Consider the following 12,201-nt stretch of genomic DNA (forward strand, 5'->3'; position numbering starts at 1 on the left):
GCACCCAAGAATTTCTTGTGATAGCTATCTAGGTGTTTGGGTGCAAGGAAAAGCACCTCTAACTGCCTCCAGAGAAGAACAGTCAGGTAGACTTTCAGAAGTGCTGAAACAGCCTGTCCAAGAAAGAATCATGAGACCCTTGGTTCTGCGAATGCCCTCTATCATGAGAAGAGTGTCTTCAGTTACTATTTCCCCTCTGCTTCTGGGGGAAAAATCCCTATATCAGTCTGGAAAAGGTCCTTGGGATTTTCAGAACCAGATCTTCTTATGACTGTGCTGATTCCTAAAGAAAGGTCTTTGTGGGGTAGAGAAATGAAGTCCAAGGTCTTTCCATTTTGCTCACTGCAGGAAACTGTCTTTTACTATAGGCCCAAACAGGGAAGATCCATCAAAAGCAGCACTGATGAAAGAGGATTTAAAGGGCTATGCGGAATCACACAGTACCATCCAGGTATGTCTCCTTATGGCTATGCTTGAACGAGCAGCCCATGAGGAATCTTCAGCAGCATGAGATATTAACCTCATGGACATACTGGATATAGATTGTAGGGTGGCCAGATGGAAGTAGTGCATTTTCTCTTCCTCTGCTGACATGGACCCTGGGATAGACCTAGGTAGTTCCTTGATCAAGTCCCTCTGTAATCTAGTAAAATGTGCCAGGTAGTTGAGAGACCACAAGGCAAAGGTCAAGGAAGCATAAATGCTCTTTCCAAATCTGTCCAATGCCCTAGACTCTCTATTAAGAAGGTGCACAGAGGAACTCTGTTCGGCTAGCTTCCTTTTGGTAGCTGCTGCCACAACCATAGTATCCACAGGGATTCCCTTACTCCAGTACTACCTGTATTTGAGTGCTCCTAGAATTCTGTCTTGTCAGCAGGGGATAGGCTCCATGGTATGTGGTTCCATCCATACATGGCAGGAGACAAGGTCTATATGGTCATCCACTGAGGGAGGATAACCCAAGACATAGACAGGCCAGATCTGAAGGCTTCCAAAAACACTAGTTCCTCTTGGGAAGGGTTCTGGGAGGACCAACAACCATTTTGGTGCAGGATCTCTAAAATGTCTCCAAAGAAGACAGCCTCATGTGAGGACCTAGGAGAACCTTCCCGTCATCATCAAATCAGCGTCCTTGGTTAAAGATTGTTGAGGGGAATCTAAGAGCCTCCTTTTGCACATTCTCTTCTGGTGAACCACTTTGGTGTGAGATTCTGCAGAGGTATTGGAAGAGATGGAGAGTTCATAAACAGAAACTGCCAGGAAGCTCTTATGAGCTTGTTGTCCATGTAGAGAAGGGTGACAAGACTTACAGCTCAAATCCATTGGGGGAACGGGTATAGGATCTGAGGAAGTGAGAGGAGAAGATCCTCTGGGATAGTAGAAAACCCTCTCCACTACCTCAAAGGCAGAGTGTCCAGGAGAAGTAGAAACCAACCTCATAAGAGCTGAAGCTCTTGGTTCAGTCAGTTCTCCACCCCTTCCAGATCTTCCCTCCGAGGAGGGAGTTGGAGTCGAGCTGTCTAATGCCAAGGCTCAAAGGGGAAGCAATGGCTCTGAAATTCTCAGAGTCTAAGTCAACCCCCTGGACTGAGTGCCAACACTTCTGCTTCAAGGCTCATCCTGTTCAGTGGGGATCGGCGCTGAACGGGTCAGGGACAAAGTCAGATCTGAAGAAGAAGATGTTATCCTCAGATCCAACACTGCAACTCTCAGCACTCTCGGATCCGATGGCTCCAAAATCATTGGTTGGATCGGAGAAGGGGACACTATGGGGTGTGAAGATAACTGAAGGCTCACAGATCCAATGGGAGACAGAGCCAGCAACACCCCCATCTGGATTTATGCTCTAAGAAATTTCCTTATCATCCAATCCACATCTGCCTCGGAAAGACTATGTGAAGACCAAACTGAGGAAGTTGTGGAAGGAGGGTGGGACAGTTCTTAGGACACTCCTGTAAAAATGGAGACCTAAGTCTAGGAGACACTGATTCTGGAGAAAACCTGGCGCTCCAGATCCAAGTAGGAATGTGAAAAATGACAATGACAAGTATAACCACGATGTATTTCTTCTTCCAACAACTTAGATATTCAGTCAGCAAACACGATGTAAAACCAGGACCAATTTATTTAGAAATGATGAGCGCTTTCGCGTAGTACTGGCTACGCTTCTTCAGATAATTTTTTACATACAGAACTCATGTTTAAATACACAAGTTGGCGGGATCATTTAACAATTAATGTCACTTATACAATTAGGTTAAAGTGCTAGCATCAATACCTATCTCATCTTCTTTCTTATATAGATTGGTTATCACACTTATTTCTATTTACTTTCTGTTTTTAAAAACCAACCATAAGACTATCGCTAACATTAGATGTACCTCCATCATCACATTTATATTTATATTTATAAAAATACAGAATTTATAAAATTTTAAGAATACAAAAAATACAAAAAATCCTAAAACATGTCTACGTACACTTTACATACTTATACTTGTATGAAATCTTTGTTAAGCATACTCTACTTTAAATAATTCTAAGACAATTTCATTTCTAAACCATCGAATTTTACTATATAATACAATACATTCTTTCATATCTTGGATATGGGTTAATGGACGCCTAAAGAGGTTCTATATAATATAAATAATGACATTTGCCCATGGACATTATAGTTTTTCTGTTCATTCCATATTAGTTTCTTAAACCTATGTATATATTCTGTCCAATATGCATAAGACCGTATGTATGTTGGTAAAATTTTATTTCTTAATTTAATGAATATCATGATGTTCTCGAAAAATATATCTATTGTATAAAATATATAATATGTATGTGAATACATAACCAAGTAGGAATGTGTCAGATCCGACAGATTTTTGATCTTGCAGGGTGGCTCCAAACTCACAACAGGTGCAGGAGACCACATAAGAGAGCGCTTTATATGCTGCTTGGACACCGATGACCTTTTGCTTTTTTGTGAGGGTTTAAGCCTCAGAAGTAGAAGTAGTAGAGGAAGACAAAGCTGGTACAGCCCCTTCAGGACCAACTTCTTCCGTTTATCACTGTTTGCCCTTGAATTAAAGCTGGCACAGATCTCACAGAACACTTCGAAGTGAGAAGGGCCTAAGCAATATATGCACACCCTGTGGGCATCAGAATTGGGTATCTTATGCCTACAGGAAGTGCATCTTTTAAAACCAGTAAGCTTGTCAGCCATACCCATGACCAAACAGTAATTAAAAAAAAAAGAAGAGAGAAACTCTACCAGATATTGCATACAAACAGAGTTTTTTTTTTATATGGAGAGCAAGTAGGAAAATAAAGATGAACTACAAACAGTAGTACAACAAGTTATCTAAACAGTATCCTAAAGGTAAAGAAGTGTAAATGGAGAAAGTCTAAATAGATATGAATAGTAAATATAAGGAATTTTAAAGAAAATACATTTTACTTTTACTCATGTAGAACAGAGTGTGTGTGCTGTATCTTTAAGAAGCATTTCAAGGAAAGAACATGCATATAAACAGCAAGCACGTGCTAGCTTCAGTGCTATTTTGAGAGTGCAGCCAGAGAGTGAGCATGTTTGAATGTAATAGCTAGTTCACACATAAGTTTATCTAAGTTAAAGTCATTAAGCTTCAATACTGATGTGTTTGCACATAATAAAGCTGCTTGAACAGAACCCACAAAGACTCATCTAATACATGCTGACTACACGAGCGACATCATGTCATAACTGGGATTCTAGAGACTGCTTTCCAGAGCTACGAGGTGCAGAGTTAACAGTGAAGGTAAACTAAGATAAACGAGCACGAAAAAGGGGCAGAAAAGAATCAAAGGTAATGAAAACTTGCACAGTTAATTTTATAAAAAAGATAAAACTGAGCATTACAAGGGCACAAACTGCATTATTAAGTAAGTGGGAGGCACAACAGGTTTATTAATGAAACAAAATGTTTAAAATTAAGATATTTGATACAACAATTATTAGAAAAGCACACAAGAGGTTTGTAATTACCTAAGAATTGCAAAAACAAGCATGCTTAAGGCAAAATTAGCATGTTTAAAGCAAAATGGGCATGTTTAGAGTAAAACAAGCACAAGAAAAGTACAATGGGCAGAAAAAGAGATTAAACAAGCAAAACAAATATAACAAGGGCAAAAAGGGAACATTGAGTATAAATAAAGTAAGGTGACTGCGTGTTTTTTGGCAAAGTACTGTGTTTTGGCATAATTACTACTTCATATTGTTTTTGGGGCATAAAAAAAGTTATGTCTTACCATAACGTTCTGTGTTGTCGATCTTCATTCATTCTTGACAGATGGGACCTCTCAAAACTGACTCAGCCATTAAACAGCTTGTGCCAGCCAAAAACTGTTGAGGTAAGGCTCTACCCACAATGCCCTATCTCCATTACTTCAGATCGAGTTTGCAGCCTACTATAGAAAAGACAGAAGCCCTGACTAAGCTAGACCCCAACAACCTCCCATGACAAAGGTCCAATACTCCAGAAGTCTTTCGGAGGGGGCAGGAGGATGGGATGGCAAGAATAAATGAAGATCTACAATACAGATGAAACATTATGGTACATACATAACTTTTTTATCTGATGTTGTCAATATTCATTCATTCCTAACAGATGGGACAGAGTCCCCTGCTGCTTTAGAACCAGGGTGACCCTAAGGGAGGATATTCCTGAGTACTACAGAGCCAAAGGATGTTCCCCTGGAGACCATATATAATTTGTAATGAGTGATAAAGGTATGAGGAGTGGACCATGTAGCAGCTGCAAATATTTCTTCCACAGAGGCCTTGGAATAAAAGACAGCTGAAGAGGATACAGATCTGGTGGAATGTGCTCTAACCAAAGCAGGTAGTTTGAGTTTATTCTGATTGTAGACAAAGGTAACAGAATCCCAAAGCCATCTTGATAAGGTAACTTTTGAGACCAATTTACCTAAGACAGGTCCTGAAAAGGATAAAAATAATTGGTCGGATTTCCTAGAATGTTTTGTTCTGTCCAGGTAAAAACGTAATTGTCTGTGGATGCAAGCAATATTCACCTTTATTTGAAAAATTTGGAAAGAACACTGGCAAGTCTATAGACTGGTTAAAAAGAAGTTATGTACGCACCATAACATTCCATGTGAGTTGTTCCATCTCACCTTCATTCTCCCTGATAGGTTCGGAGCCGATCCTCGGCTCTGTCACGGCCGGCTTGCAAGCTCAAAGTTCTCCAGTAGCTCGAGACCCCACCCCTTATCCCATGATGCATTGCTGGAATTACCTCAGATCTTGTTTGCTGTGTGCCATATAAAAGTACAACAATAATTCTGCCTAGTATGAATACACATTGAAAAACCAGGATGAAGACGGCCTCCAGGTCAACTGTCAGCCAGGAGGGGGAAGGAGAGAGGGACATGAGAATGAAGGTGAGATAAAACAACTCACATGGAACGTTATGGTGAGTACATAACTTCTTTATGTGAAGTTGTTCAATCTCGCCGTTCATTCATCACTGATGGGTAGCGTCCCTAGCACCCTGATCTTGGGTGGCTCACGAAAGTACACTCTTCAGAACCGTAGAACCAAATGAAGCCCTGTCCCTGGAGACATTATCCACTTTGTAATGAGTTATAAAAGTGTGAGGTTTAGACCAGGTGGCTGCTGCACAGATGTTATCCAAAGGCAATTTGGCTTGAAAGGCTGACGAGGTAGAAACTGCTCTGGTTGAATGAGCCTTTACCTTACTAGACAATGGCATATTATAAGAAGCATATGTATAGGTGATGCAATCCGATAGCCACTTAGACAGGGTTGTTTTAGCAACTGGTTTACCTATCCTGGTCTCAGAAAAGGACACAAAGAGCTGATCTGATTTCCTAATGTCTTTGGTTCTGTCCAAATAAAATCTAAGTTGTCTACGAACATCGAGTTTATGCAACATATATTCCAATTTGTTGGTATGATTAGGGAAAAAAATGGGTAACTCAATGACTTGATTAATGTTAACCTCAGAACATACTTTGGGCAGAAAGGATGGATTAGTCCTGAGAGACACTCTCTCAGTATGGAAGACCATGTAAGGGGGCTTGATGGAAAGGGCTTGGAGCTTTGATACTCTACGGACTGAAATGATGGCTACTAAGAAAATAGTTTTCCATGACAAGAATTTTAGTTCACAAGATGATGCAGGCACAAAAGGAGGAAGAATAATACGAGATAACATAAAATTCAAATTCCAGGGGGAATAAGGTGTCTTCACTGGAGGCCTTATGTGAAAGGAACCTTTTAGAAAAGCCTTAGACAATTGGTGAGCCATAATATTCAAACCATCAATTCCTAGATTGGATATAGCAGCTAATTCTACTTGTACCATAGCTGCCGCTGCTCCTTTGTTAAAGATTTCTGTCAAGAATTGTAAGATAGAAGACAATGGCGCTTGATAAGGGTCAGTGTTGTGGGAAGAAGCCCAAATGGAAAATCTCTTCCACTTACTATGATACAATTTTCTGGTGGAAGGTTTGTGGGAAGCCAACAAAATCTGACTAGTGTCATGGGAAAGATTATAGAGCCTGGCTGTATGGGGAAATGGAGCATCCAAGTGGTTAGCTTCAGTGTCTGCAATGACGGGTGAAGATCCCCTGAAGGATGTGTCAACAAGTCTGGCACTGGGTCCAGGATCCATGGATCTTCCAGAATATGATGAAAAAGAAATGGGAACCAAATCTGCTGAGGCCAATGAGGGGCTATGAGGATGATTGCCTGTGCCAGTGACTTTGCTTTCTGTAAGAATTTGGAAATCAGGTGGATTGGTGTAAATGCATAAAGGAGACCCGGGGGCCAATCGTGGACAAGAGCATCCCTCGGGAAGTGACCTGGCATGGGAATTAGGGCAAAATAGCTTCTGCATTTGTTGTTGATGTGACTGGCGAAGAGGTTGCAGGAAGGCTGGCCCCATTTGAGGAAGATTCTGTCCGCAATCTCTTGTTTGAAGGACCATTCATGAGGTAACAAAATTGCTCTGCTCAGTCTGTCCGCTATTACATTGGATTTGCCCGGGATGTGCATTGCGAACAGAAAGCGCTGGGACGACATTGCCCACTGACATACTCTGAGGGCTTCTCGGCAAAGGGGATAAGACTTGGTCCCGCCTTGTTTGTTCAGATACCAGACCACTGACATGCTGTCTGTCTGTATTGCAATTGTCCCTAGAGGAAGAGAGTCCTGAAAGTATTGCAATGCTAGAAGTACTGCTCTCATCTCCAGGACATTGATATGCAGATGTGATTCTTGATCTGTCCATGTGCCTTGGGCAGTCTTTCCCTGAAATAGCCCCCCCCATCCTATCAGGGAAGCGTTCGTGGTCACAGTAGCAACAGGAGGGGGAAGCATGAAAGGAAGTCCTATTGTGACATGAAGAGACGTCAACCACCATTGAAGATCTTTCTTGCAGGAATTTGTCAGGATCATGTGACTCACTGGAAGTTCTTGGTAAGACCATTGCGTGAATAGAAGCCATTGAAGGATTCTCATATGCATCCTTGCTAAGGGGATTGCTAGAATAGCGGCCACCATCAATCCTAAAACTTTCAATACCTCTGCTGCTGGAGCTCTGTTCTTTGATATTAGGGACATGATGTGTTGGCGAAGCATAGAGATTCTTTCTGGTGGAAGGCGGAGAGTGGTGGTTGACGTGTCTAGTTCTGTCCCTATAAAAACGATATGCTGCGATGGCAACAAGGCAGAATTTTCGAAGTTGACCGTAATGCCTAGCTGATCACAGAGTGTCACAGTAGCCTCTCTCGCTTGAAGAAGTTGATGCCTGGTGGTGGAGGTAACGAACCAATCATCTAGATACGGAAACACCTGGAATCCTAGACACCTCAGGTGAGATGTGACTATTGCCATGCACTTGGTGAATACTCTGGGGGCTGCAGTGAGACCAAAGGGCAGAGCTCGGAACTGATAATGATTGGCTCCCAGCCGGAAATGCAGGTGATCTCTGGATGGTCTGGCCATCTTTATGTGGTAGTATGCATTCTTGAGATTGATCGAGCACATCCAATTGTCCTTAACCAACAAGGGGAGTATGGACTATAGTGTGATCATTCGGAACTTCCTTTCTCACAAATTGGTTGAGTCTGCTGAGATCCAAAATGGGTCTCCATTCCCCTGTTTTCTTTGGAACCAAAAAGAACCTTGAGTAAGTTCTGAATCCTGTCTGGTCTGCTGGGACTGGCTGGATGACTCTTTTTTTCTAGCAATTGGTGTACCTCTATTGCTGCTTGTCCCAAATCATTGGGTGGAACGTCTGGGATTTTTTTGATGGGAAGAGGCTTGGTGGAGAATGGTATGAAATACTCTTTGGAAATGATACTTTGTACACAACTGTCATTTGTTATATTTAGCCAGGCTTTGGGGTACAAAGATAAGTGACCCCGACCGCCTCCAGAGTAGGACTTCCGGGCCTCCCTTCAGGAGCGGTGGTAGGATTGACCAGAGAAGTGATCTCTGTCACCCTGGTGTTGCGGACCCCCTCTGCCACAAGGGCGGCATCTTCCACTGAAACCCCCTCCTCTGCCTCTGGAGGGGAGCTCTCCACGTGTGTCTTGAAAGGCTCCTTGGGCCTTCCGGAACCACATCTTTCCTCCCCTCTGTCCTTTGGGAAAGGGTTGAGTGGGGATGGAAAAAAAGACTCCGACGGCAGACAGAGTCTTTCCTTTTTGCTCACATCTGGTTAAAGTCTCCTTCACCTTTGGCCCAAACAAGGAAGAGCCATTAAATGGGGTATTAGTAAACGAAGACTTGAAGGGATCCACGAAGGAACAGAGTCGCATCCAGGCATGCCTACAGAGAGCGATTCCTGTACCTGCGGCTCTAGTCGAACCATCAACTGCATATGATACGAGACGCATGGACGAGTTGACTATTGAATTGAGGGTAGAGAGCTGAGTTGCAATCTTATCAGATACACTCGAAGCTACAGCACCCTGAAGAGTATCTCCCAACTCCTTAAGGAGATCTCTCTGCAGTCTGGTAAAATGTGTCAAGTAGTTCAGTGATCTGAGTGAGAAAGTCGCTGAACTGAACATGCGTTTCCCATATCTATCCATGATCCTAGATTCTCTATTAGGGGGATGGATAGATGAGGAAGTCTCAGACATTTCCTTTTTGGTGGCTGCCGCCACCACCACCATGGCATCAACAGGAACTCCCTTGGTCAAAAATGACTTATCCACAGGGGCTGAAATAAACTTATTAGGCCTCCGAGGAACAGGTTCCATAGATTCATGCCCTACAAGAGACCAGATCCATAAGTTCATTGTAGGGTGGAGATACCCAAGAGGTGGAAGGTTGAGAACCAAACACCTTCAGGAGAACCGACTCATCCTCAGTAGGGCTCTTGGACTGCAAATCACCCCTCTGCCTAAGGATTTCAAGAATCTCTGCAAAGGAGATGTCTTCAGAGGGGGATCTGGGGGACCCTTCTGATTCATCCAGGTCAGTGTCTGATGTGATAAACTCCTGGGGGGAGTCCAAATGCCTCCTCTTGCATAATCTCCTCCTGGGAACCTCTTCAGGGGGAGACTCATGGGGGGAGTCCAAATGCCTCCTCTTGCATAATCTCCTCCTGGGAACCTCTTCAGGGGGAACATCTGGAGAGATCTCAGAAGAGCAGGGAGCAGCCTGTGGGGCTACCTGAGGCTCTGGGTCTCTACAGTTGGGAGGGCTGGAGGAAACAGAAACAGACACAGGCACTTTAGGGGAAGAAGAGGCCAGACCTTGAGATGAGGATGTCTTGGGAGACAATACTCGCCTCATGGCATCGAAAGCACCTCGGCTCCGATGAGAAGGAGTCGATGGCTCTGATGGAGCCAGGATCTCCTCCTGCACCAAAGCCATGGGCTCCGAGCCTGAGGTAGGAGCCGAGCTCACCCGAGCCAAGGCCTCGAGAGGAAGAGTCAGCACCGACAAGTCGGTGCAGCTATCCTCCCCGGACCCGACCAGAGAATGTTGGCTCCTAGAGTCCCCCGGTCAGCGCTGAGAATGTCTGAACAAATGGAGCCGATGACATTGGAGCAGGTGTCGGCTGCAAGGGATCCACGATCCTCAGGTTGGCCTCCTCCGGCTCAGAAGGTCACATATGGCTCAGAGGAGGAGCAGACAATTTAAGGGTAGTGGTCTTCGGCTCCGATGGTTGTGTCTGTGCTGACAGCAGTTTAACTAGGCCTGGTGCCTTCAAAAGTTTCTGAACCAGCCAGTCCATATCCAGATCAGATAAGCTGACAGAGGACCTGGAAGAGTATACAGATAGAGCCAACTGGAGCAATATGGATGGAGGTTTTTCAGTAACTGGTTCCAAGGCCATGTCCCGGTTCCAAAAAGAGCAGACTGTTGGCTCCAAGGGCAGTGGAGCCGAAGTCACCAAAATTTCTGATCTCTTTCCTTTCTTGGATCTAGAATCAGTGGAAGACTTAGATGATTTGGATGATTTACTGGCTCCATCCTGGTCAGACAATGCCTCAGAAAAGGGGTGTTTAATGATACCCCTATCAATCAATTTCCTCTTCCTTTCAGCTAACACTCTTGTGGAAAAGGAATGACATATTCTGCAAGACTCTTGCAGATGTACCTCACCCAAGCAGTAAACACACTGCACATGGGCATCTGTGACTGATATTTTCTGTCTGCAGTTTGGGCACTTTTTAAACCCAGACTTTGGATGCTTGTCCTTGTCTTCAGACATTACACAACTCAAGCACACTGATTAACTAAGAGCTGTTTTAAACTAAGTAACTAAGTAACTCACACAAACATACACACAGCCCAAAAAGGGGCACTAACCACTAATAACTACAACAGTAATTAGAGATCCAAAACGATAGTCCCAAAGGAGATCACTGACTAATCACTAATCCTAAGGCCAAAAGGCCAAAGGCAAGATAGAAATACTGAGGAAAGGGGTAAAAACACAGAAAAAGATACAACTTACTAACTAGTATATCTACTACTATGAATAAAACAAAAGTATATAAAAAATTGAAAATATAACTTGCTGAAAGTTGAAAAACTCCCAATAAAGTCTCGAGCCAAGCTGGAAACCAAGAGATCTGTGCTAAGGCAAACTAGATCTGAGGTAATTCCAGCAGTGCATCATGGGATAAGGGGTGGGGTCTCGAGCTACTTTGCTAGTCGACCGTGTCGGAGCCGAGTATCGGCTCCGAACCCATCAGTGATGAATGAACGGCGAGACCGAACAACTTCACATTATTAGATTCTGATACCACTTTGGGAAGAAAGGACGGATTGGTTCTTAGCGACTCTCTCTCCTTATGAAAAATGATATAAGGATGTTTCACACATAAAGCCTGTAATTCAGTGGGTTTTCAAAGACAGAAATTTGAGGTTACAGGTAGCTGCTGGCTCCACAGCCTGTCAAACTAGACACTGCAGCAATAGAGTCAAATCTCATGGCACTATAGGATCTTTGAAGGGGGGTTTTAGATGTAAAGCACATTTAAAAAGAACGAACTCAAGAAAAAACGAAAAACTTGGGTAAACTTACACACATGGAAACTGCCAGGCAAGCCGACTAGTAGTACATCAACACCATACACAAGACGAATAAGTCCAAAATACGTTTAATGTATTGTAACATAACATTAAGCACATAAAAAAGCTTTTTGTTGAGTTCAATAAATCAATTTCCTCAGAAAAAAGCCTGTACAGGAAACAGGGGTTTAAATTCCCCTCCACCTTGTCACATGATTGCTAAACATAGATTAAGAGGGGTACATTTTTTGGCTAGGCTTATATAGGCCCTAGGGCCAATAGCCTAGTACTGACCTATGAACCTATGAACCTATGAAATGTAGAATGTAAGGAAGATGACAAAGAAATATCATCCACTGTGTTTCTCTTGATGAGTAAGCCCATATGTTATGTTTTATTGTCTGCTTTTCTGTAAGATCATAAACAAGTTATCTCTAAACATAAGCCAAGTTTACCATATAGGAAAGATACTGGATTAAACTACACAAATATAGAAATCTACACTATTAATAGACACAAACTAATTTTCATAATTCTGTCTTTCAGTGAAAAGTCACAATAGTTGAAGTTCATTAATGTAATTTCAGTCAGGTATTGCAGCAAAACTGCTTTTCTTTTCATCCCATCCTTATAAGTAA

At 42.9% G+C, this 12,201-nt stretch overlaps 1 protein-coding gene across 1 annotated transcript in view; it reads right to left on the reverse strand.

The window, feature by feature from the left end:
• Positions 1–12,201, reverse strand: part of SYCP2 (synaptonemal complex protein 2) — a 2,578,701-nt gene that overhangs the window by 471,107 nt on the left and 2,095,393 nt on the right. The gene's annotated exons all lie outside the window — the stretch shown is intronic.

The sequence above is a fragment of the Protopterus annectens genome, chromosome 12.part0 (assembly GCF_019279795.1).
Source record: "Protopterus annectens isolate FY-2018-M chromosome 12.part0, PAN1.0, whole genome shotgun sequence".
In the NCBI taxonomy this organism is placed as follows: Eukaryota; Metazoa; Chordata; order Ceratodontiformes; family Protopteridae; genus Protopterus; species Protopterus annectens.